Source organism: Microcaecilia unicolor, chromosome 13 (assembly GCF_901765095.1).
Source record: "Microcaecilia unicolor chromosome 13, aMicUni1.1, whole genome shotgun sequence".
Taxonomy (NCBI): domain Eukaryota; kingdom Metazoa; phylum Chordata; class Amphibia; order Gymnophiona; family Siphonopidae; genus Microcaecilia; species Microcaecilia unicolor.
The window spans coordinates 29936542-29961536 of NC_044043.1; the positions used below are offsets into that span (position 1 = coordinate 29936542).

Here is a 24995-nt window from a genome sequence, read left to right on the forward strand (position 1 = left end):
GCGAGATAACCCGGGCGCACTGGGTGCACTTCTTGAAGCCGCTGGAAGGCTTCGATGTCATGGGCGGAAAAATCACGCCGGCGAAATCAAAAGCCGAAATGGCGAAATTTGAAGCACCAAATTTAGAGGGAGAAAAAATCTCGACCGAGGCCGAAAAGAGGCCTACCCCGACGACGAAAGAAAACTTACCGGGGCAAAAAAGCTGGAAGTACGGGGAGGATTTACACGAAACCCGGCGGGGGGTTTCCGGAGCACTTCCCGACTAGGACAAAGCTTTCCCGAAGGAAAAAAACACGTTCAAACAAATTGGACGCGCGAGGTCGACTTTCCGGGGCTCGACACGGCGAAAACACGACCGTACCGAGTGCGGACAAAAGAAGACTGGCCGGCTCGAGCCGGTTTCGGGCGGGAAGACGGCCGCGCATGCGCGGTGCGCGCGGGCGCGCGAGGGCTAGCAAAGGACTTTGCTAGTGAAGTTTCCGATTGGAGGGGCTGCCGTGGACGTCACCCATCAGTGAGAACAAGCAGCCTGCTTGTCCTCGGAGAAAAAAAAAATTATCTACGTGAAAACAGTTATTTGAAACTGAAAGAAAATTTATCTTTCAGCAGGTCGTGCTACCGGCACTTGCAGATTCTTCTATTGGAGCTGGTTCCTTCTCCCCCTCACTCCAAGCCGACGATGTGATCTGCAGACTGCCGCTGCTGCACTTCTTTCACATGGAGCAAGGTCGAGAGACAGCCTCGCCACCAAAACCCTGAAGCAGCAGTACAAAACGCTGGCTATCTTCGGCTTGGAGTGAGGGGGAGAAGGAACCAGCTCCAATAGAAGAATCTGCAAGTGCCGGTAGCACGACCTGCTGAAAGATAAGTTTTCTTTCAGTTTCAAATAACTGTTTTCACGTAGATAAAAAAATTTTCACCTGGATAGAACTGTTGAGCATTTTGTGCAAAGACATTTAATTGAAAGCTAATTGATTCAAAATTAGGAACTAGTGTTATATCACCACCATTGAAGGTTTATTTGGCCAATGATGAACAGAGGATTTCATAAGATCCGTTTAAGCTCTAGTAGATCGTGACAATCTAGGAGCTCTGTGAGGCCTTTTTCCCTTCAACATATAGAAATATATAGAAAGTTTATTTGGATACATTTTCATCACGTGGGAAGTAATTGTTATCTTATATCTAGCGATTGTGAATTTCCACACCCTAAATTTAATTAGGTTTAGGTATTAGAGGATCACCTGATCAAGTTACAATCAGTGATGGAAAACAAAGTGAGACTCTACATGTAGCAAATCAATGAAGTTGAGCAGTGGGTACGCCAGCAGAAAAATGAGATGAGCAAATGCTAATCCAATTGTTTGAACTACAAAGACCAAATGCTGCACTGTTAGAATGAACAGGTGTACCACAGACACTGCAATGATGCATAGCTAATCAGGCTCCCAGAGACACTAAAGGATGTTGAGCTGCTCAACATTATCAAAAGATGGCTACTGGAAGCAGTGAGCCTATCAAGAGAAGGCATTTGTTTGAGCTGCAAAAGCACACATAGGGTTGGCCAGCTGTCAACAGGAGAAATTGCCTAGAAGAGTGGTCTTCACTAATTTTTAAGTCGGGGCCAATCTGGATACATATGAGTTGAAGAAGAGTCACCAAATATCTTCTTCTGTGTGGCAATGACACTATTGACCAGTGAGTGTCAATGGCATTGATCTCCAGCAACCCACCTTCAAATTTTTCATTGGGGTGTCATCAAGGAGGTGGCATTTCCAAATGAATTCTCTTGTTTATTAAGAACCTTGTCCTTCAAATGTGGCTCTTCCTCCCATCTACTTCTCCCTTTCTGTTACGAGCTTGAGTAGAGATGCAGAAAATAGCATTTAAAAAAATGATGGGGGCCACCCCAGAAATCTCCAAGGGCCACCACACCTTGGATTGACGAACACTGGCTTAGGTCAATGATACCCAAAAATCATGAGGTCTGCTACAAGGGTCACAAGTGCTTTTATCATCTAGTTGGCTACAGTTGCAGAGCAAAGAAAAAAAAGAAATGGCACCTATATGTGCGACTCTACAATGATGGGGAGGGGCGTTTTGCTCTTGTTTCTAGCTAAGCTAAACAAAACAAAAATAAATAAAAATCTAGAGCTCAGAGGTATGGGAATCAAGAAACCAGCAGAATGAAGACCTGCATATCTGAAACAGCTTTCTTAACTGGGAACAAGGGATAGTGATTGAGAAACAAGGCAGTGGAAGTATATACTTGCATAATATGAAGGTCATACACATACAGCAACCTTCCCTAACTTGCCTCTCCCCAGATAGAGGCCAATCGAATTTCGGTTTTGGCACTGAAAGTTTGGTTTTCGGCTGAAAGGTTACTTGAATTTTCAGCCATGCTTTGTATTTGGACAAAAATGATGGTGGAAGACAAAAATTTATGCTGTCTCCCTCCTCTCTGCCAGAAAAGGAATTGTCCCTCCTCCCAGACCCTCCCCCCCCCCCATGAGTACCCCCTTTAACCTGTAGCCCCCCCCACCCCCAAGCCTACCTTACAATCCTTGGTGTCTCCTTACTGGTCTATGGGTGTAGCTGGGCCAGGAACAATGCCCAGTTACTCCTGACCATTCTGGCTCTGCTCTCAAAATGGCTCCTGTGACAGGGGCATCACTCCTGCCCCTGACTACATCACTAGACCACCAGGGATTGTAAGACAATCCTGGAGGGGACTACTCTTTGTTTTTTGTACTGCATTTATGATCTTGCGTAACAGTTTATATAGTGAATAGAGGCCAAGGTAATGCCGATTTTTAAAAAGGGTTCCAGGGTGATCCAGGAAATTACAAACCAGTAAGCCTGATGTCAGTGCTGGGTAAAGTAGTGGAAACTATTATAAAGAATAAAATTACAGAACACATAAATAAGCATGGTTTAATGGGACAGTCAGCATGGGTTTAGCCAAGGGAAGTCTTGCCTCACCAATTTGCTTCATTTCTTTCAAGGCGTGAATAAACACGTCGATAAAGCTGGGCTGACTAATGTAGTATATCTAGATCTGTAGAAAGCTTTTGACAAAGTTCCTCATGAGAGATTCCTGAGAAAATTAAAAAGTTATGGGATAGGAGGCAATGTCCTTCTCTGGATTAGGAATTAGTTATTGGACAGAAAACAGAGGGTAGGGTTAAATGGCCATTTCACTCAATGAAGGAGGGTGAATAGTAGAGTGCTGCAGGGATCTGTACTGGGACTGGTGCTATTTAACATATTTATAAATGATCTGGAAATTGAAACGAGTGAGGTGATTAAATTTGCATTTGACACAAAACTATTCAAGGTTGTTAAAACACATGAAGACTGTGAAAAATTGCAGGAAGACCTTGCATCCAAATGGCACATGAAATTTAATGTAGACAAATGCAAAGTGATGCACATTGGGAAGAATAATCTGAACTATAGTTACCTGATGCTAGGGTCTACTCTGGGGGTCAGCACCCAAGAAAAAGATCTAGGTTTCATTGTAGACAATATGCTGAAATCTTCTCCCCAGTATGCAGTAGCAGCCAAAAAAGCAAGGATGCTAGGAATTATTAGGAAAGGGATGGTAAACAAGACTGAGAATACTATAATGCCTCTGTATTGATTCATGGCAGGCGCCGAGTCTTTGAGTCACCAGATCGTTCACCAACTTCGCTAAATCCTCACCAAACAACAGCTTAAAAAGGGAGCTTAACCAGGCGCTGGTTGACGCTGCATCTGCCGCCCAGTGGCACAACCCAGGGCCACTGGGTGGGGGGGGGGGGGGGGGGCAAAATTTCCCCGGGATTGGCCTTAAAGGGGTCCTGGCACCAGAGTTTCTTTCTCTCTCTCCTGACGGGACCCGGGTAATCGTGTCCTGACAGAAACCGGAGACAGAAAATTCCAGCGCCGGGCCCTCCTTGGAGGCTGGGGAGGAGCACACAGGGCTTCGGGTCAAAGTCTCTGGTTTGGCTGGCAGGGGGTCCCCAGGCCCCGCCAGCAGAAGACATCTTCCTTGAGCGTTGTTCTTCACTCTGCTGCATTGCCTGTCAAGTGGCTGCTTTTCCCCTCAGGTCGCGCATGCTCAGTTTTGAAACCGAGCATGCATGGCATGAGAGAAAATGCAGCCACAGAGGCAGGGCAGGCAATGCGGCGGACTGAAGAAAAACGCTGGAGAAGACTTCTTCTGCTGGTGGGACCTGGGGATCCCCACCAGCCAAGGTATTACTTAGAGGTGGCGGGGGGGGGGGGGGCGGTAGCAGCGGCCCAGCCTCTCAGCAGTCCTGGCGCAACCACAGCAAACAGCAAGCTTTGACGGTCAAAGACATCTGCTTGGTCAACGCCCGAATCATGCAATACAAGGAATACAGTTACAGTTCAGCCACTTAAAGCCCAAGACCACATCAAATAGTTCACAGCAGGTTACAGTAAAACAATAGGACACAATTCGCCTAGGATGTCACAATTTAACAAAGATCATTATAAAGTCAACTGATTCTTCAAAATTCCAAATATGTATGATTTATTAACCAAATATCTGTTAACAATAAGGTCTTAAGATTCTTTTTAAAACATGCCATAACTGGGTAGAAATCTCAAGTTTGATGGTAAACATTCCCAGAATTTAGCAGCTTGATATTCAAATAGACCTAAGAAAAGTTTCTTGGAGGTGATACCCCCGGGACTTAGAAAGGCAAATGAGAACCGATTGCAAGTATTATAGCATCGTCCTATTAAAGAATAATGCACCAGAGAAATCATATATAATGGTACTATACCCTGGGTTATCTTCCACAAGCGACATCCTAACTTGATCCTCGCCTCAACACTAAGCCAATGAAGCTTAATAAAATAATCTGTAATTTTGTCTGATTTCTTAAGTGAGAAGATTAAATGAACAACAATATTCTGAATAGTATGGATTTTTTTCAGCAAATATTTTGGTAACAATGTGGCAATAATCCAATTTGCTAAGAACCAAAGACTGCACCACCAGTACGAATAATTCTACGGACAGATATGTTTGAATAGTCTGTAACCTACTCATAGTATAGAAAGAACTTTTAATTAATGAATTTATCTGTGGTTCCATAGATAATTTATTGTCCAAAGTGATGCCTAAGATTTTAAAAGATTGAACTAACATAAAACATTCTCCATCTCTACATCTGGCAATTCAGGAAGAGGCTGTCAAACTTCTTGAAGGAATCTGAAATCTGTTGCACCCAGCTAAGGCATGCCCCAGCAACATACGAGCTGCAGATAGCTGCCTGCAGAGAGAGAGAGAGATAACTTCTGAATTGTCAGAGGAAGGCTGTGCTGGATCCTCAGAAGCTTAGCCAAAATTGGGTGGCGGAGCAGGTGGGGGAAGAGAGGTTGGTGGTTGGGAGGTGAGGATAGTGGAGGGCAGACTTATATGGTCTGTGCCAGAGCCGGAGATGGGAGGCGGGAAATACTGCTGGGCAGACTTGTACGGTCTGTGCCCTGAAAAAGGCAGGTACAAATCAAGGTAAGGTATACACATATGAGTTTATCTTGTTGGGCAGACTGGATGGACCGTGCAGGTCTTTTTCTGCCATCATCTACTATGTTACTATGATCTACCAGTTGAGACTGAGTTTGGCTTGGAGACCAACAGCTGAGAAGAAACCCCTGAAGTGGTCTGATGTGGAATCTGACTCATTCAAGAACGTCCAAGATAGAGGCCATTGTGCTCAGAACTTTTTGAACATATTCCAAGACCTGGTAGGGAAAGTAGAACTTGACTTGGGTGTCAATCTTTTGCTGATGAACAACAAGAAGAAATGTCTTCCCCAAGGCGATGTCGAATATCACTCCCATTTTTCCCATGTTATCACAACCAGAAAAGCATAACGTTTCTGGTTGTGGCAACCCATGAAATAATCCTTGCAAAATTTACCTATGGATGTAGATGAACAAGGAACCTTATTTGTAGCCTGTAAAACTACATTTCATAATTTTGAAAAAGATGATCTGGTAGCCATTTTAGTCCACTTTTAAAGGTAATAAATAAAACAGAACAAAAATAAGAAAATAAGATGATACAGATATGTGGGGTGGGAGAGCGAGTTGTGTAGCTGTTTGGGGAATTATGGGGTATGTGGAGATGGAAGGAATACCCATGTGGTGGGGAAAAGCAAAAGGCAGAATGCAGGGTGAGTATACACATGTGCAAGGGTGGAAACAATTCTTCTCTCCCCCTTTTCCTTCCCTACTACTCAGATATACCTTCCATCACTCCTCACACTCATTGGTTTTAGGAACCAGGATGGCTGTCTCCATCTTCCAGGCCTGCCCTCCCTGCCACATTGCTGACCCAGCTCTTCTCTGACCACGGCTCATTTACTCCTTGCTACCTTATTTTTCTTTCTACCCTATATGTATCTATTTTGCTGTGCATGCGATGCACATTTTTACGGGTTAGTTACAAACATCTGTGTGATAGTACTTATGTAACACCATTATCCAGGATGCTTCATGAAGGCAAATAAGAAAGTTTTTTTGTTTAGATGTGACAGATACTCAGGCAATATTCTGCATATCAAGAGGAAAGGCAATCCAGAGGAATGGTGCAACTGGAGGGAGAGCCTGGAAAAGTAGATGAGCTAGTCCAAAACATGGTAGAGTGAAAAAGAATATAAGGTGACACGAGAGAAACAAAACCATATAACATTTAAAAGCAAGCCAATTAATTCTATACTGGCAATGGTACTTCAGAGGGAGCCACTGGAAAGCCTGAAGTAAAAGAAGGCAAAGAGGAGTGAGAAGGAAGGCAAGCAGCAGGATTTAAGGGCTTGAAGTGAGAAAGAACAGCCAGAAATGTATTTAAATAATCCAGCCCAGATGGAAAAAGTACGTCATACAGAACATGACAGGAAGCAAAAGATAATCATTTTCGATATTAAATAAATGAAACTGAAAAACAGATGGACAGAGGCAAAGAAATAGCAAGTGAGCAGTCACTGGGATTTTTAAAAGAGGGGAAATGAAGAGATAAGGCTAACAAAGCCAAAGAGTGGAAAAGATAAGCTGGAACATACAGCATCTCTTCTGTAGAAAAAAAGCAGGAGAGGTCTAGAGCTGATCCAGGCAACAACAGGCAGTTTTGAGGAGAGGGAAGAAAAAATTGTCATACAGCTACATATCAGCATATGTGATAGTGATAATGTAAGAGGGGTGAGACCATAGGCCAGCCCAGTGGCAAGTGTCACTAAGCCACTTGTCTTATCACTCCATGGTAATGTCCAGGAGTCAGATTTCGGGTACAGGTTAGCTGGGCTCCAGTAAGTTGCACTTTGAGGACTATTGCTGTTAGGCTGAGTCGGGAGAGGCATAAAAATAGGAGCTAAAACCCAAGATACCTATGAATGAAGGTTCATGACTCTGTAACCTGTTACAGGCTGGTTCCAAAAGGAAAACGAAGCTGCCAGGCCAAAAAGACAGGGAATACTTTGTCATAATGCGACCTAAGGAATGTCGGTAGCAAGAAAACTGTGATGAAAATGCTATAGACCGCTCAAAACACAGCAGCCCGCTTGATTTTTCAGGGTATCAAAGTACGATACATTAACCCTGTTATTCCTCAAACTACACTGGTTTCCAATTAAAGCATGACTGATGTTCAAAACCAGTACCTTCATATACAAAATTTTGTTTGGAATGGCGGATTTAATTGATCTATGTAGAAGCAATGCAGACCCAATAATTTATTTATTTAGATATTGCGCACATCTTTTTCAGTAGTAGCTGAAGGTGAGTTACATTCAGGTACTCTGGATATTTCTCTGTCCCAGGAGGGTTCACAATCTAAGTTTGTACCTGAGGCAATGGAGGGTTAAGTGACTTGCCCACCTCTGGATTGCAAGACCAGTGCTCTAACCACTAGGCCACTTCTCCACTCCAATAAGAAGGAGACTATCTACTTCCCTACCTCCCCAGGTGAAAAAATATAAGTCAGCTCACACAGCAACTCTAAGTTACTTGGGATCCAAATGGTGGAATCAAATTCCCAAGGAAATAAGAGGTATAAATACTTACTATTTTGGAAAAAAAAACTGAAAATTTTCATTTTAAGAAGTTCTTTAATTAAGATTGAATTGTAAAATTGGAGAATTGTATATTTATGACGGATGCTTGATAATTTTAACTTTGCTCAGTATATGGGGATAGTGCTGGGCAGACTTATACGGTCTGTGCCCTGAAGAGCACAGGTACAAATCAAAGTAGGGTATACATAAAAAGCAGCAAATATGAGTTATCTTGTTGGGCAGACTGGATGGACCGTGCAGGTCTTTTTCTGCCGTCATCTACTATGTTACTATGTTATATTGTAAATGTAATTGAGTTCCGTTAAATGTTAAGCCACATTGAATAAATTAATTTTTGGATAATGTGGGATATAAAAGAACAAATTAATTAAATATGGACTATACACTGGTTTTTCTTTATACCTATGGCTTCTGATTTTAGGTTCTAAGCAGCATACCTTGATAGGACATCCCTGATGCAAAAAAAAAAAAAAAAAAGTTTATTGGACCAACACCAGAAAACCACCACTTCCCTTAATACTCTCTCACCCCTCCCCAGGCTGTTTTGGGTCCTCTGCTCTGCTTTTGCATGTTTTCTGTTATGATAACTCCACAGATTCACAATGTATTTGATTCAGCCAAAAAAAGGTACCCAGCAATAGTGCCCGTGTCACGTATATACCAATAAACACTGACTTTTCACAACCTCGAAGAATCCCCAATTAGCTGTAAAATGCCTAAATAAAATAGAAGCCTAATTTATAAATCAATCAAAAACATTTGCTTGGTATAAAGCCAGTCTTGGTAAAAAAAATGGCTATGTGAATCGCACACAAGGATAAGATTTTAGTCTATTTTAATCAGCCCTAAAGGGAAGCAGAAGTTGATATACACAGCACTTCAAATTATAACAGGTTTGTTGAACTCATACAAGGGGAAAAGAATGTCTTTTCAACAGGTGAAGAAAGGCAGGCATAAAAAGTTTGAACTCACAATTTATTCACATCATGAAGTCCACAGGGAACACAACAGAAAACAAGTTGTGATGCAGCATTGTGAAGTATAAGGCTAAGAGCCGTCTGTTGCTGGGAAAGTGTGTGTACTCCTGTATAAACTCCCTGGAGTGTTACTGTACTGAGAAACTGTCACTCTCCACTTTGCATTCCCCTGAAAAACATTAACCCAGAACAATGGCAATAACTCAGCCATCCATGTGTAAAGTGGATGCCTGGCTGGCCGATTAAAAAAAACCCCACAACACACACACACAAAAAAAAACCCTCCCCAGCTCACCACAAACTACCTCCAGCACCATAAAATTACTCACCCCCCAAGTATTCCCACTCATCTGTCCTTTGAGTCAAAGAGGTACACAACAACAACACAGCTACACACACGTCTGGACTAATTGGAAAAAAACATACTTCACATATTTTCCTCTTTTTTCAAACTACCCTCTCATACTTTTTAATGTAAGTTATCACAGTACCACCTTGTGGTATTCCTACAGCTCAAAAGTCTTAAAACGACATCAGCAGTCACAAAAATTACCAACTTAATACTGTGAAATCATTAGCACAGCATGTCTAATTAGACTCTCTCAGACGTAATTGAAAAGTTTAGGAGAAAAACAAATTCCCCCTAATTTGCATGCTGCATAGAAAAGGTCCACTAGCCCTGTTCTGAGTTTATATAAAAGTAACATCCTAGTGAACCTCATAAAAAATGTCAAAAGGTATTGGCTTTCTCCACACCGAAAACAAAACACGTCCGATTCATCAAAGTCTACTCTTGTCTTGTAATGTTTACACAACTTGGAGTCAGAAGATCTTAATTCTAATCCAGAGATCCTCAGTTAGAAAAAAAACATGAAGGATATCACTGTACCCACAATATCTTATTTTCACATTTTATATTGCCCTCCCAGTTATATCTCGTCAATAGAATGTTGGGGATTGGGAGTGGAATGTGGGTGTCCTAAGATCTGTCTCTCTCTGCCTAGTCGCCTGAAGTCAGCTATAAGGTCCTTACCATTGTATAGAACTGTGAGCCATCTAAATGGGTTATGAATGGCCTTTGAATTATGGTGGTAATGTTTTATTTGCAAACTAAACATGATTTTACAACTCTAGCAAGATAAGTCAACCATGCATACAGTGAGAAATTAATGATAATTACCATTCAGTAGTAAACATTAAATAACTTAATAAACCTCAAACACAGGAAAAGTGCTCAGCAAAGCTGACAGACCTCAAATTATAAAAACATGCATTTTTATGATGCAGAATAACCAGATTCAGACAGAAGTGCCCATTCAACAGTTCTTTACAGATATGACTTTAGGAGCCTTAAAGGGGCATAATCGAACGCCCATCTCCATGAGAGTCTATGTCCGAGAACGGGTACGTGAAGGGGCGGGACAGACCGTATTTTAAAAAACAAAATGGGCGCCCATCTTTTTTTTTCGATAACACGGTTTGTGCCAGGCAAATGCATCGGATTTGTGCGGATTTGAGCTGCTCGTAATCTTTTTTCAATGATAATGGAAACTGAAGGCGCCAAGCTCAAAAACGAACAAATCCAAGGCATTTGGTCGTGGAAGGGGCCAGGATTCATAGTGCACTGGTCCCCCTCACATGCCAGGACACCAACCGGGCACCCTAGGGGGCACTTGTAACAATAAAAAAAAAAAAACAGTAAAATACCTCCAAAGTCCATAGCTCCCTTCCTTTGAGTGCTGAGCCCCTCAACCCACCCCCACCCCAAAACCCACTGTCCACAACTCTACACCATTACCATAGCCCTTATGGCTGAAGGGGGGCACCTATATATGGGTACAGTTGGTTTTGGGGGTGGTTTGGAGGGCTCCCAGTTACCAGCACAAGTGTAATAGGTGGGGGGGGGAGAATGGGCTTGGGTCCACCTGGGTGAAGTCCACTGCACCCACTAACAACTGCTCCAGGGACCTGCATACTGCTGTGATGGAGCTGGGTATGGCATTTGAGGGTGGCATACAGGCTGGAAAAAAAAGTTGTTAAAGTTGTTTTTTTTTGGTGGGAGGAGGTTAGTGACCACTGGGGGAGTCAGAGGTGATCATCCCCGATTCCCTCCGGTGGTCATCTGGTCATTTAGGGCACTTTTTTGGGACTTGTTCGTGAAAAAAAAGGGTCCAAAAAAAAGTGACCCAAATTCGCGGTAAAAACGCCTTTTTTTCGATTATTGGCCGAGGGCGCCCATCTCGGCTGAAAAACACGCCCCAGTCCCACCTTTACCACGCCTAAGACACGCCCCCGTCAGCTTTGTTCGTTCCCGCGACGGAGTGCAGTTGAAGACGCCCAAAATCGGCTTTCGATTATACCGATTTGGATGCCTTTGCGAGATGGGCGCCCATCTCCCGAATTGGCTCACCTCTCGATTTGGGTCGAAATCTGGGCGCCCATCACTTTCAAAAATAAGGCCGTTAGTCTCATCAGCATTTCCTCATAGAAGTCACCCCATCCCCTTTATCATTTGCATTGTCCTTCTTTGTACCTTTCCTAATTCCACTATATTTTTTTTTTGAGATGCAGTGACCAGAATTGCACACAATATTTGAGGTGCAATTGCACCTTGGAGTAGTACAAAGGCATTATAACTACTACTACTATAAAGGCATTATAACATTCTTAGTTTTGTTCTCTATTCCTTTCCTAATAATTGCTAACATTCTATTTGCTTTCTTAGCCACCGCTGCACACTAAGCAGAGGATTTCAATGCCTCATCAACAATTATACCTAGATCCTTTTCCTGGCGGTGACTTCTAATGTCATCTGCCATCTAATTCTACTGTTTGTTTTAGAGAGAGTTGCACGGGGACAGAAATGCGACCCATCCCCCCAGAATCAAACCCGTCCCCGCTCATCCCCACCAGAATCTAACCCGTCCCCGCCCGTGCCCATAAAAAAAGGAAGTATAAAGTACCGAGTGGAGTGATCAGGGGGCACACAATGCAAAGTAATACATTTAAAATGAATCAGAGAAAATATTTCTTCACTCATTAATATACTGAATCTTAGAAAAAGGGCAATAAATACATAAAACAAAGTGAAGTTTTTTTCCACACTAAAATAGAGAGAATTATTAGTCACCCAAACAGCACAATGCCCTCAACAAAAGAAACAAGTGGGTAAGCTAATGCTTTAGCTGCAGTACAAAACAGCTCACAAACAGCCAGTTCCCACCATGAGAGAAATAAACTGCCTATAAACATATATAAAATAAAAGTAGACAGCTGAGCTCACCTCTGTGCAGTTCTCTTCTGTGGATACTGAGGTCTGGCAGTGCCTGGAAGACTCACTACATACAACTTGGGCAAATCTCCTGCAAGTGTTGAACTTGAGTTGAGACAGAGAGAGACCCGGGTGAAAACATGCAAGTGCTCATCAGGGACGTCCTTTTTTTTTTTTTAGATGATGGATGAAGGATGTCTAAGTGTTAGGCGCTCAAGTCCCACCTTCGCTATGCCTCCAACACCCCCTTGAAATTTGGCCATCCCTGTAATGGAGCAGTTAAGGACGCCCAAAATGGACGTTTCTCAGAGCCCATCCACGCCTTTGCTCTGCCCGACACCCCCCTTTGAAATTTGGCCGTCCCTGCAACGGGGCAGTTGAGGGCATCCTTCTTTTCATACTGGAGAGCTTGGTTTCCGCCCACTAAAACAAAGGTATGTGCGCGCGTCCCCATGGGAATCCCACCAGAACATCCTCCACCCCCACGGGAATCCCGCATGTTTATTTCCATCCCTGCGGCACTCCTGCTACCCGGAGGGTATTCCGTGGGATCCCCGCAAACCCCGTTCCTGTACAGACCTCTAGTTTGTTTCTCAGGTCTGAATAAGAAACCAGTAAAAGGAGTAGTGTGATCAGCAAGGCTCTTCCATGAAAAAAACAGAAGGACAAGGAATATAAAGAAACAAAGAAACATGACGGCAGATAAAGGCCATATGATCCATCCAATCTGCCCATCCTCTGTAATCCCTGATTCTTCCTGTTCCTAAGCAATCCCACATGCTTATCCCATGCCTGTTTAAATTCTGGAACAGTCCTCGACTCCACCACCTCCACCGGGAGGCCATTCCACGCTTCCACCACCCTTTCTGTGAAATAATACTTCCTTAGGTTACTCCTAAGCCTATTCCCTCTTAACTTGGTCATATGCCCCCTCATTCCAGAGCGCTCCTTCATTTGAAAAAGGCTCTCTTCCAGTACATGAATGCCCTTGAGATATTTAAACGTTTCTATCATGTCTCCTCTCTCCCTCCTCTCTTCCAGCGTATACATGTTGAGGTTCATAAGCCTGTCTCTATAATTTTTGCATTCAAGACCGCTTACTAATTTTGTAGCCGCCCTCTGGACCGATTCCATCCTGTTTATATCTTTCCATAGGTGCGGTCTCCAGAACTGCATGCAGTACTCCAAATGGGGCTTCACCAGAGACTTATACAACGGCACTATCACCTCCTTTTTCCTGCTGGTCATGCCTCTCTTTATGCACCCAAGCATCCTTCTGGCTTTGACCGTCGCTTTTTCTACCTGTTTGGAAGCTTTAAGGTCATCAGACATAATCACCCCCAAGTCCTGCTCTTCCTTCGTACACTGAAGCACTTCACCCCCTATACTGTACCGTTCCCTCAAATTTGTGCGACCCAAGTGCATGACCCTGCATTTTTGGGGATTAAACCTTAGTTGCCAAATATTGGTCCATTCCTCTAGCTTCGCTAGGTCCTTCCTCATGTCATTCACACCCTCCAGGATGTCCACCCTGATGCAGAGTTTAGTATCATCCGCAAAGAGACAAACCTTACCAGACAGCCCTTCCGCAATATCACTCACAAAGATGTTAAAAAGAGCCGGCCCTAGGACCGATCCCTGCGGTACTCCACTGACGACATCCTTTTCTTCAGAGAAAACTCCATTTACCACTACCCTCTGTCTCCTACCATTCAACCAATTTTTAACCCAATCAGTTACTCTAGGTCCCATACCGAGGGCACTCAATGTATTTATCAGTCGCCTGTGCGGAACCGTGTCAAAGGCTTTGCTGAAATCCAAGTATACCACATCAAGCGCCCCTCCCACATCCAACTGTTTGCTGAAAACACCCCAAATCAGGTAGTGAACAGATCGATTTTTGAATTAGAAAAATGTCTATCATTTTGTTTTGAAAATGTCCATTTCCTAGACGCTTTATGCCACCTATATGTGGGTACAGTAGGTTTTGGAGGGCTCCCTATTTGGTGAAAACCAAAGCAAATAAATCACTCTCTCCACTATGGCCTTGTCTTCCCTGCGTGCCTTTTTTACTCCTTGGTCATCTAGTGGTCCAACTGATTCTTTTACCGGCTTCTTGCTTCTAATACACCTAAAAAAGTTTTTACTATATGTTTTTGCCTCCAACGCAATCTTCTTCTTAAAGTTTCTCTTTGCCTTCCTTAGCAGCGCTTTGCATTTGTCTTGCTATTCCTTATGCTGTTTCCTATTATTTTCAGTCAAATCCTTCTTCCATTTTCTGAAGGATGTTCTTATATCTCTAATAGATTCCTTCGCCTCACTTTTTAACCATGCTGGCTGTCATTTGACCTTCCTTCCTCCTTCCTTTTTTAAAACATGGAATATATCAGGTCTTGGCTTAAATTCGATTTACTTTGGTTAAGACACAATATGCTGGGCTTCTATCAAATGGAGAGAAAACTTATTCTTTAGGCTTGCCCTCCAATGAATTCCAATTCCTGAGAGCAAACTAGATGTAACCACATTCCCTGTCAATGAGTTTGAGAGCTTAACTATTCGATGAGAGAAAAATATTTCCTCTTATTTGTTTTAAAAACATTACCATTTGACTAAAAGAAACTAAGCCCTCTATCACATTTTGACTATTCAGTTTAAATACTTCTGTTCCATTGTATATTTTTGTTGCAATAAAAAGACTTAAACATAAAAGTATTACTATTTAACTTCATTGTGTTCCCTAGTCTTTGTACTTTTTGAAAGAGTAAAAAATAATAATTGCTTCACTTTTACCCATTTTACACCACTCAGTATTTTGTAGACCTCTATCATATCCCCCCCTCAGCGGTCTCTTTTCCAAGCTGAAGAGCACTAACTTCTTTGGCCTTTCCTCATATGAGAGCAGTTCCATCCCCTTTACCATTTTGGTCACCCTTCTTTGAACAATTTCTAATTCTGCTATATCTTTTTTGAGATATGTGGACCAGAACTGCACACAATACTCAAGGTGAGGTCATACCATGGAGCAATACAGAGGCATAACAACACGGATTATCTTATTTTCCAACCCTTTCCCAATAATTCTTAGCATCCTGTTTGCTTTTTTTTGGCCACCCTACACTGGGCAGAAGATTTCAGTGTGTTGTCTAAGATGACACCTAGATCTTTCTTGGGTGCTGACTCCTAAGGAGGACCCTTGCATTAAGTAACTAAGATCTTCACCGAGGAACATTTGGGAGAGATACTGGTCCCAGAAATGGCATTCAAAGCTGATGAGTCAGAGAAACTAAATGAAATCACTATAAACCTGGAAAACGTAATGACGCAATTTGACAAATTGAAGAGTAGCAAATTGACTGGACCAGATGGAATTCATCCCAGACTACTGATAGAATTGAAAAATGAACTTGCAGAACTATTGTTAATAATATGTAATTTATCTTTAAAATCAAGCATGGTACCAAAAAATTGGAGGGTGGCCAATGTAACACCGATTTTTTAAAAAAGTTCCAGAGGTGATCCAGGAAATTATAGACCGGCGAGCTTGATGTCGGTGATGGGCAAAATGGTAGAGACTATTATAAAGAACAAAATTACAGAACATATTCAAATGAATGGATTAATTAGACAAAGCCAACATGGATTTAGTGAAGGGAAATCTTGTCTCATCAATCTATTACATTTCTTTGAAGGGGTGAACAAACTTGGATAAAAATGAGGTCAATACTGTACCATGACAGAGAGGAAATTGGGGAGTCATGGGATAGGAGGTAGTGTTCTACTGTGGATTAAAAACTGGTTATAAGATAGAAAACAGAGAGTAGGGTTAAATGGTCAGTATTCTCAATGGAGAAGGGTAGATAGTGGGGTTCCCCAGGGGTCTGTGCTGGGACTGCTGCTTTTTAACATATTTATAAATGATCTAGAGATGGGAGTAACTAGTGAGGTAATTACATTTACCGACGACACAAAGTTATTAAATCGCAAGAGGATTGTGAAAAATTACAAGAGGACCTTAAGAGACTGGGCATCCAAATGGCAGATGACGTTTAATATGAGCAAATGCAAAGTGATGCATGTGAGAAAGAAGAACCCGAACTATAGGTACGTGATGCAAGGTTGCACATTAGGAGTCACAGACCAGGAAAGGGATCTAGAATGTTAGATATTATTAGGAAAGGAATGGAAAACAAAATGAGGACGTTATAATGCCTTTGTATCGCTCCAAAGTGCGACAACATCTCAAATACTGTGTGCAATTCTGGTCACTGCATTTCAAAAAAAGATATAGTGGAATTAGAAAAGGTACAGAGGAGGGCAACAAAAATGATAAAGGGGATGGGACGACTTCCCTATGAGGCAAGGCTAAAGCGACTAGGGCTCTTCAGCTTGGGGAAAAGATGGCTGAAGGGAGATATGATGACGGTATATAAAATAACGAGTGGAGTGAATCACTTGTTTACTCTTTCCAAAAATACTAGGACTAAGGGGTACGCAATGAAGCTACAAAGCAGTAAATTTAAAACAAATCGGAGAAAATATTTTTGTACTCAATGTGTAATTAAACTCAAATTCATTGCCAGAGAATGTAGTAAAGGTAGTTAAAGGCGGTTCGCTTAGCGGGGTTTAAAAAAGGTTTGGATAGCTTCCTAAATAAAAAGTCCATAAGCCATTATTAAAATGGACTTAGGGCCCGGTAGGGATCCAGGGGACATGGGATCCTATAGACCGATCTCCCTACTAAATTGCGATGTCAAACTATATGCAAAAATTTTGGCAAATAGATTGGCCCGAGTGTTGCCGGATTTGGTGGCCCCTCCGCAAGTTGGGTTTGTAAAGGGCAGGTCGGTGGTGGGCAATGTCAGAGCGCTTATTGCTTCCTTGGAGAAAGTGAGGGAACAACAAAGGCCTTCTCTGCTGGTAAGTTTTGACGCGGAGAAGGCCTTTGATCGGGTGGTATGGCCCTTTATGTTTAAAGTTTTGCAGAGAGTAGGCATCGGGGGATTCTTTAGGAACGCAGTGGAGGCTCTCTACTCAGACCCCCAAGCGTTCATGTGGATAAATGGGGTAGGGTCGCAACCGTTCTCGATAAGGAGGGGGGTGAGGCAGGGATGTCCTCTCTCCCCGCTACTATTTGTACTATCTTTAGACCCATTAATACGAGAAATTGAGTCCCACCCGGAGATAATGGGGGTTAGTTGGGGTACTGTGGGTTTTAAACTATCTGCATTTGCGGACGACTTATTAGTGCTTCTCACGGAACCCAAAAGATCATTGGGAGCCCTATTGGAACTGTTTCAAGAATATGGAGATTTTGCTGGCTTTAAAATAAATTACTCGAAGTCTCTGGCGCTGACAGATACAGAGAGTGTAAAGAGGGAGTGGGGGAATGATTTTCCGTTAAAGTGGGCCAGGGAGAGCCTCAAATACCTGGGAGTACAAGTGGCCATGAACACAAAGCTTATTTACACTCTCAACTTCACTAAGTTGTTGGATAAAATGAGGGGTCGGCTGAAGCAATGGGAGGCCTTGCCGCTGACGCTACATGGGAGGGTCCAGTTATTTCGCATGGTGGAGTTTCCCCGATGGCTCTACACATTACAGGTCTTGCCGCTGCGTTTAAAAAACAAAGATATTAAGCAGTTCTATAAGTACTTAAGACAGTTTCTATGGGGGGGGAAAAAAGCTAAAATGCCTTTGGATATAATGATAGGACCTTGGAAACTGGGAGGCATGGGGCTCCCAGATATCAAAAAATATAACCAGGCGTGTCTGTTGAGGCATCTGGGAGACTGGTTATTAAATAAACAAGACTTTACCCCATGGAGATTGGAACAGGTATACTTCCAGCCATTTCACCCGCATTACTTATTACACGAGGCTGAGAACAGGCTGCCCAATAAGTTTAAGGGAAGTTTGCTATTGGAACCAATGCGGGCGGTTTGGCGAGATCTCAATGGTTACTGGGGGATGGAGGGAGATATATCGGATATCCTGCCATTACAAGGTAATCCAAACTTTTCACCTGGGTCAGAGAACAGGGTGTTCCGAAGGTGGGCCTCACAGGGGATTACAAGGCTGGAACACGTATTAGGGACCAGAGGAGTTCTATTAAATTTGGGTGCTCTAGGGGTTGGATACACTACTAGTCACATATTTGCCCATCAGCAATTAGCTCATTATGTTAGATCCCTCAATATTGAAAAGCTGACTAGTGGGCATGGGAAGAAAATCAGGGAATTTTTCAAAACGGTTCCTGGGGAGAGGTGCACAGTATCGAAACTACATAAGGCTCTGTGGGTGGTGGGCCCACAGAAAAAAACAGAAGCACTTACCGCACGCTGGGCACGAGACATGCAGAAGCCCAGTTTAGTACTGGATTACAATAAATTGACATCTCGAATACCTGAGATATCGGTTAATGCGACATTACGGGAATGTCAATATCGAATTTTACACCGTGCATACATGACCAAACCACAGATATTTAAGATGGGAGGAGTGCCGGACCCACTATGTTCTAAATGTAGGCAACGGGAGAGCACACTTTATCATTGTTTGTGGGAATGCCCTGGAGTGCAAAGGTTTTGGCATAATATATTACAATACTTGGAGGGCTTAGTGGAATCTCGAATCACCTGTTCTTTTATGGGGATTATCCTTGATAAACACGAGCTCTTTGTCCTCCAAAGAGGAAGTCATAAGACATTGGTGCGAAAGGCCTGCCTGCTGGGGAAAAAAGTGATTATGACTGGGTGGTTGAGTGCAGACCCACCAGAGTTCTGGCATTGGAGAAACAGAGTGCACGAGCTTTTAGTGCACGAGCGTAGGATGGTGGGAACTTCCCCAAAAAAGAGAACCCAATTTCTGGAGATTTGGAGACCTTACATCCAAACCCTGGCGCCGCGTGCGCGAAGCTTAATATTAAATAGTCTATAAAAGAAAGGGGTTTTTTTTTTTTTTTTGTTTTTTTTTAAAAGGGTACAGAGGGATTCACTTAAAGGGTGGTGCAGACGTGCGAGGGGGAGCAGGGAAATCCGCCCCCCGTTTCGTGGGCAGATCGTTGTCCCAGGGTACCCCATTAACGGTCCTAAGAAGGGAAAAGGACCAGGGCCAACAAAAGGCCAGGAGATTATGGAGGTTGGGGTAACCCTGGAAAGCATACCACACATTGTTTGTAGGAGGGGGGTGGGTGGGAGGAGTGGGGGGGATGAAGGGAGGGAGGAGGGGTGAAACAGATAAACTATTGATGATGGCATTTTTGATGTTTGCACACAAGTTTATGATGTTGTTTCAAAGACACTTGTTAAATTTTACGTTTTGCCATGTATTGTATCATCAATAAAAAACCGTTAAAACATAAAATGGACTTAGGGAAAATCCACTGCTTATTTCTAGGATAAGCAGCATAAAATGTATTGTACTGTTTTGGGATCTTGTCAAGTACTTGCAACCTGGATTGTTCACTGTTGGAATTAGGATGCTGGGCTTGACGGACCTTTGGACTGTCCCATATGTTCTTATAGTCTTAGGATTTAGATTATTCTTCCCAATGTGCATCACTTTGCATCTGTCCACATTAAATTTCATCTGCCATCTGGATGCCCAATCTTCTAATTTCCTAAGGTCTTCCTGCAATTTTTCACAATCCGTATGTGTTTTAACAAGTTTGTGTCAACTGCAAATTTAATCGCTTCACTTGTCGTTCCAATTTCCAGATCATTTAGAAATATGTTAAACAGAATTGGTGCCAGGACAGATCCCTGCACCACTCCACTTCACTCTCCTCCACTGAGAAAAATAGCCATTTAACCCTATCCTCTGTTTTCTAGCCATTAACCAGTTCCTAATCCATAACAGAACATTGCCTCCTATCCTAAAGCTTTTTAATTTTCTCAGGGGTCTCTCATGAGGAACTTGGTCAAAAGCTTTCTAAAAATCTAGATATACCACCTCAACTGGCTTACCTTTATCTACATGTTTATTCACACCTTCAAAGAAATGAAGCAAATTGGTGAGGCAAGACTTCCCTTTGCTGAATCCATGCTGACTTTGTCCCATGGTCAGAGAGGTCACAAAGAAGATCCAGAGGAAGATGCTGTTTCTGTGATCCCATCTACTGATGATGCAATCCCATTTGAGGTCCCAACCCCAAATTCAGAAGTTTGGGGGGGGGGGGGGGTGGAAGATGTACAGCACCAGATATCACAGAGCTATATAACATGTATAAAAGACTAACACAAGATTAAAGCATTTATAACACAAAAAGAAAAAAAAGCAAAATTAAAAGGTTGGATAAGAACCAGAACAGAATGTTAACATTTACACCAACACTCACAATGGACCTATGACTCCAGTTAAAACATATCTTGCTACAGTATCAAAACATAACACATATGGACCGTTAAGTCTTTATCTGACATCATATACCACGTTACATCAACAACTATGAGTTCACTTATGAGGGGCAGGACTGGTGCTCAGACTGCAACTCAAGCAGTAGGGAAGAGAGGCTAATGCCGGACAGACTTCTACAGTTCTGTGCCCAGTATTATGGTCAGTGCTGAGCATATTTTTACAATCTGAGCCCCAAAAAATAGCAAGGATGGATCAGGATCAAGTATGCATATTTTATACCATGCTCATTATCGTATGAGTGCAGGTGCTACGTATCTCTGTAGGGGAGAGGAAAAAGTGGAGCTTACTAGAAATACTGTTGGATTGTTGGTTCAATCGTGAATTGATAATGAATGCGACTTGGGCAAACTGGATGGACCATGCAGGTGTAATGTGCCTCCTGCTACACAGAGGAGGAAGTGGATTACAAAGTAGAGAAAATAACCTTGACATATCCATACTGATTGGCTCTAAAGGTCAAAAGAAACCCAACAGCCTACATAAACTGAAATGTTCAATGAAATTAGCTCAAAAAACAATGTTTTACAAACATCAATACTGTCAGGCAGATTTAATAACAGTAGCAAGAAAACTGTTTAATTTTCAAAATATTACATCAAGTAAAAGTCACAGGGGATGTCAAAGAATTTGAAAGATTTATTGGAAGCTGAAAGCACTGGGGAGACGTGACATGCATGACAGTCCCATACCACTGTCCATGGCTATGCAGCAATGCCTAACTATGAATATGACAATTCAAGCTTTTCTGGCATGTAAAAAATCTTTATGCTATTCAGTAAAGCGTTAGAAATGAAACTCCTGGCAAATTCATGAAGATTCAATTTTTGATATATTGTACTACTTTTTTTTTTTTTTTTTTTTTTTAAATAAGTGCACCACGTAGTGGAGCTATTGAACTTGTGAAACTTGGAAGGTTGTTATAATTTAGAGTTTACACTGAATCATCCTCTTTCACCTCAAGCACAAACCGAGGGACAGATTTACTAAACCACATTACTATGAATTAACACTGTTTATTTACTGAAGGTCTCATTTTATGCAATGGAGCCTATTTACTAATGAAGAACCCAAGTCTCCACACAGATACAAAAATAGGCAAACACAGTGGAGGTGACATGAAGGATGATGCAGAACAAAGCACGTCCAGTGATTTTTTTGCTGCTATTTAGCCGTGACTTTGTGCTCCAGCGCTCCTGCATTTATATATACTTTTCTGAGGACTTTCGCTTTTTGTGATTTGCAGAATGCTATATAGCCAGACAACTACAAATTACAAGGACTCCTGAAGCAGGCCCTTGTGGCCGAAACACGATTCGTGTCTAAGTCCACTTGATTTTAAATAAAGCACTCAATGTGAACTTTTTAATCCACTGGACGTGCTTTGTTCTGCATCATACTTCGTGTCACCCGCACTGTTTGCCTATCTACTTATTTACTAATAACATGGGTTAATGGCATCAAGACTGTAAACCTTCTGGATTAGGGAAAAGTTTTGTGCTTGAATTAACTCAGCTGAACTCAAAATAAAAAGTATGCAAACACTTAAACAGCCATACTTTACTCTTACCTACTTTAAATATGAGCAGTGAAAAAAATCTCTGCTAAACTTGAACTCTTAAATAGATATATACAGTTTTACATTTTTCACTTTCTAGCCCATAACCATTTTACCACTCAACACACGTTTTCCATGTTTAATTACTAAGCGGTCCTTTTACAAAGCCGCAGTCGGTAGAAAATATAAAATTATTTTCTACCACTGGATTCGGTGCACGCCAAACTCAGAATTACCATTGGGTGCACATGCTACCTTGGCAGTAGTGCCAATTGGGCCAGCGCTACCACACCTCTGTAAAAGAGCCTCTAAGAAACTTACACATCTGCATTTGCTGAGCCTGTTAACTACTTGCACAGTAGTAAAGAATAGTCAGAGGCATGTCTTTTTCCTGTGTGGAGGAGTAGTGTAACGATTAGAGCTGCAGGCAGAGAATCAGGGAAGCCCAGTTCAAATCCCACAGCAGATCCATGTGACCTTGGGCAAGTCATCTAACCCTCCATTGCCTCATGTACAAACTTAGATTGTAAACTCTCCATGGACAGGAAAATACCTACTGTACCTGAATGTGGGTAACCATGAACTACAATTGAAAAAGGCAAATCCAAATAAGTTAATCAAAACAGAAGAATACTACAGATACAAAGGGCACTATTGATGAAACATTGCAAGATTTAAAGAAAAGGAAATCCTACCTAGAACTACACTATGTTCCAAATAGTTTAATATATATCTTAAGAAACTTGTTAAATCATAAATCAAATGTATGGAGTATAGTGTACGCAGCCCAATGATTCACCAACTGATAACTACAAATGAGTTTTTGTAAGGAATTGAAACTAATAATAAAATACAATGAATAGGTAACTTTCTGATAAGAACAGAGCAACACCAAGTAATTTTCACGACCATTAGAGCAGCAAAAAGCAATGCTGCCTCAACATGTAATATTTAAATGAGCAACACCATAGGAGCTAGCTCTGTGGGTCTTGTGGGTGCTTGGGTACCCCCAGTAGTGAATGAAGTCCTTGACTGTTTCCAGAGAGAGGTAATTTCCACAGAGTTTACCACCCCAATAATTTTGAAAAGTTGGCTTCTATGAGCAACATCAACTTTAAGGTGAATATTATGTAAGAATAAAGAGAGGACCAGATTTTTTTTTTTTTTTAACTTAAAAGACAAAGAACCGGCAACACCACCCTATCTAGAACTTACAATGTCAACATAGTTTATGTTATCTAGGTTTCTCGTACTCCTCTGGTTCTCAATACAGCAACCCAAGGGTGTTTGTCGAACATGGTGTGATATTATAAATTAATATTTTTAGCTCTAACGCTGCTTTGGGGAACCCCATTGAACACAGCATCGGATAAAGCCCATCCCTGGAATTACCTTTGCTGCCAAAGATCCTCTCTCTGTGTTCATGCCTCTCTACCAGCTTCTAGAGATGCCATGCACCAGTAATCCATGATTCAAACACATTTTAGCCTCACCCATGACCCCCTGTCCTTTCCAGTGAATGGTCAATGTCCTATCTGAAACCCTCCATTAAGGTCCTCAAGTCTGACCTCAAGGTTTGTGGTGCAAATTCATGGCTATGATTACCCGGCTAGACGCCTTCACATGCTAAGAGAAACATGAAAGCAGTTAAAGGAAGACCAAGTGCATTGCTCTGGACCCCAGCTGACCTCCGCTTCCCCTTCCTCACAGCTGACCAGTGCGCGAGGTGAGTGAGAAGCACCTGCGTTCGGCGGGATCGGGGAGGCTCTTCCTCTCGTGCTCGGGCTTCCAGCCGCGGTGCAGCTCTCTGCTTTCAGCGGCCTGTCTCCGGGCCCACACCGAGAGCCATGGCCAGCTCGTGCCCGGGCGCTAAGGCGCAACGTCAGCCCCGGGTCCGCTGCGGAAAGATTAGAGTCGCTCCTCCACCGCCACCTGGGGCATTCTCCTGACAGGAAGCAGCAGAGTCGGGGAGGAGAAACCCCCGGCTGCAGTTGGCGCGCGCTCTCTCGCTCTACTGGCGGCAGCCACCTCTTCCTGTCTACTGCTCTCCTCCTCGCGCCCGTGGAATTCGCTCCTTCCGTGGGGGAGGGGAAGAAGAGTGAGGGAAGCTCGAACTGCCGGAACTCCGCAGAACAACGGTAGCCTGAAAGGGACAATCTTCGTCCAACCCGGAAACCCGCTACCAGGTATGTGTCGTCAGGCAGGGGGCGGGGACTCGGGGAGAGCGTCGCCCCCCCCTGCTGTGCCACGCGTCAGATAGCCATCTGGTTCTGCTATGTGATGGTACCGTTGGGAAGGTCAGGTTTTGTCTTCTTTTTTTCTTTCCCGGGGCTAGTTTTCCACCACACTCACAGAGAAACTATCTGGACTAATAGAAGGGAGCCACAAGCCCCTAGTGGAGAAAAGGGGCAAACAAACACCTTCTTCCATAGCGTCCCACAGATCAATCCAGAGACTTGTGGGTTACGTCCCTCTACCTACAGGTGGAGATAGAGAGAACACCAGAGGTTTGCTGTCATGTGCAGTTTAATCTCTGTATTCTCTCTAGCAGGTGGAGGGTCATAAGGAGGACGGATTGAGCCAGCCCGGTTTTACTTCCATTGCTTTTCCATTGAAAGCAATGGAAGTAAAACCCGGCTGGCTCAATCCGTCCTCCTTTTTCTGGAACCATATGGTAACCCTATATG

At 42.8% G+C, this 24995-nt stretch overlaps 1 protein-coding gene across 2 annotated transcripts in view; it reads right to left on the reverse strand.

Moving 5' to 3' along the window:
* TMEM248 (transmembrane protein 248) overlaps positions 1-24456 on the reverse strand; it is a 119305-nt gene extending 94849 nt beyond the window's left edge. The window contains exon 1 of one of the 2 annotated variants that reach the window (XM_030222110.1): positions 24050-24456. The gene's annotated coding sequence lies outside the window, so the exon portion shown is untranslated. Of the gene's footprint in view, positions 1-23996 lie in introns of both variants that reach the window. The other variant, XM_030222111.1, reaches the window with a different exon arrangement.
* Positions 24457-24995: the final 539 nt, after the last annotated feature.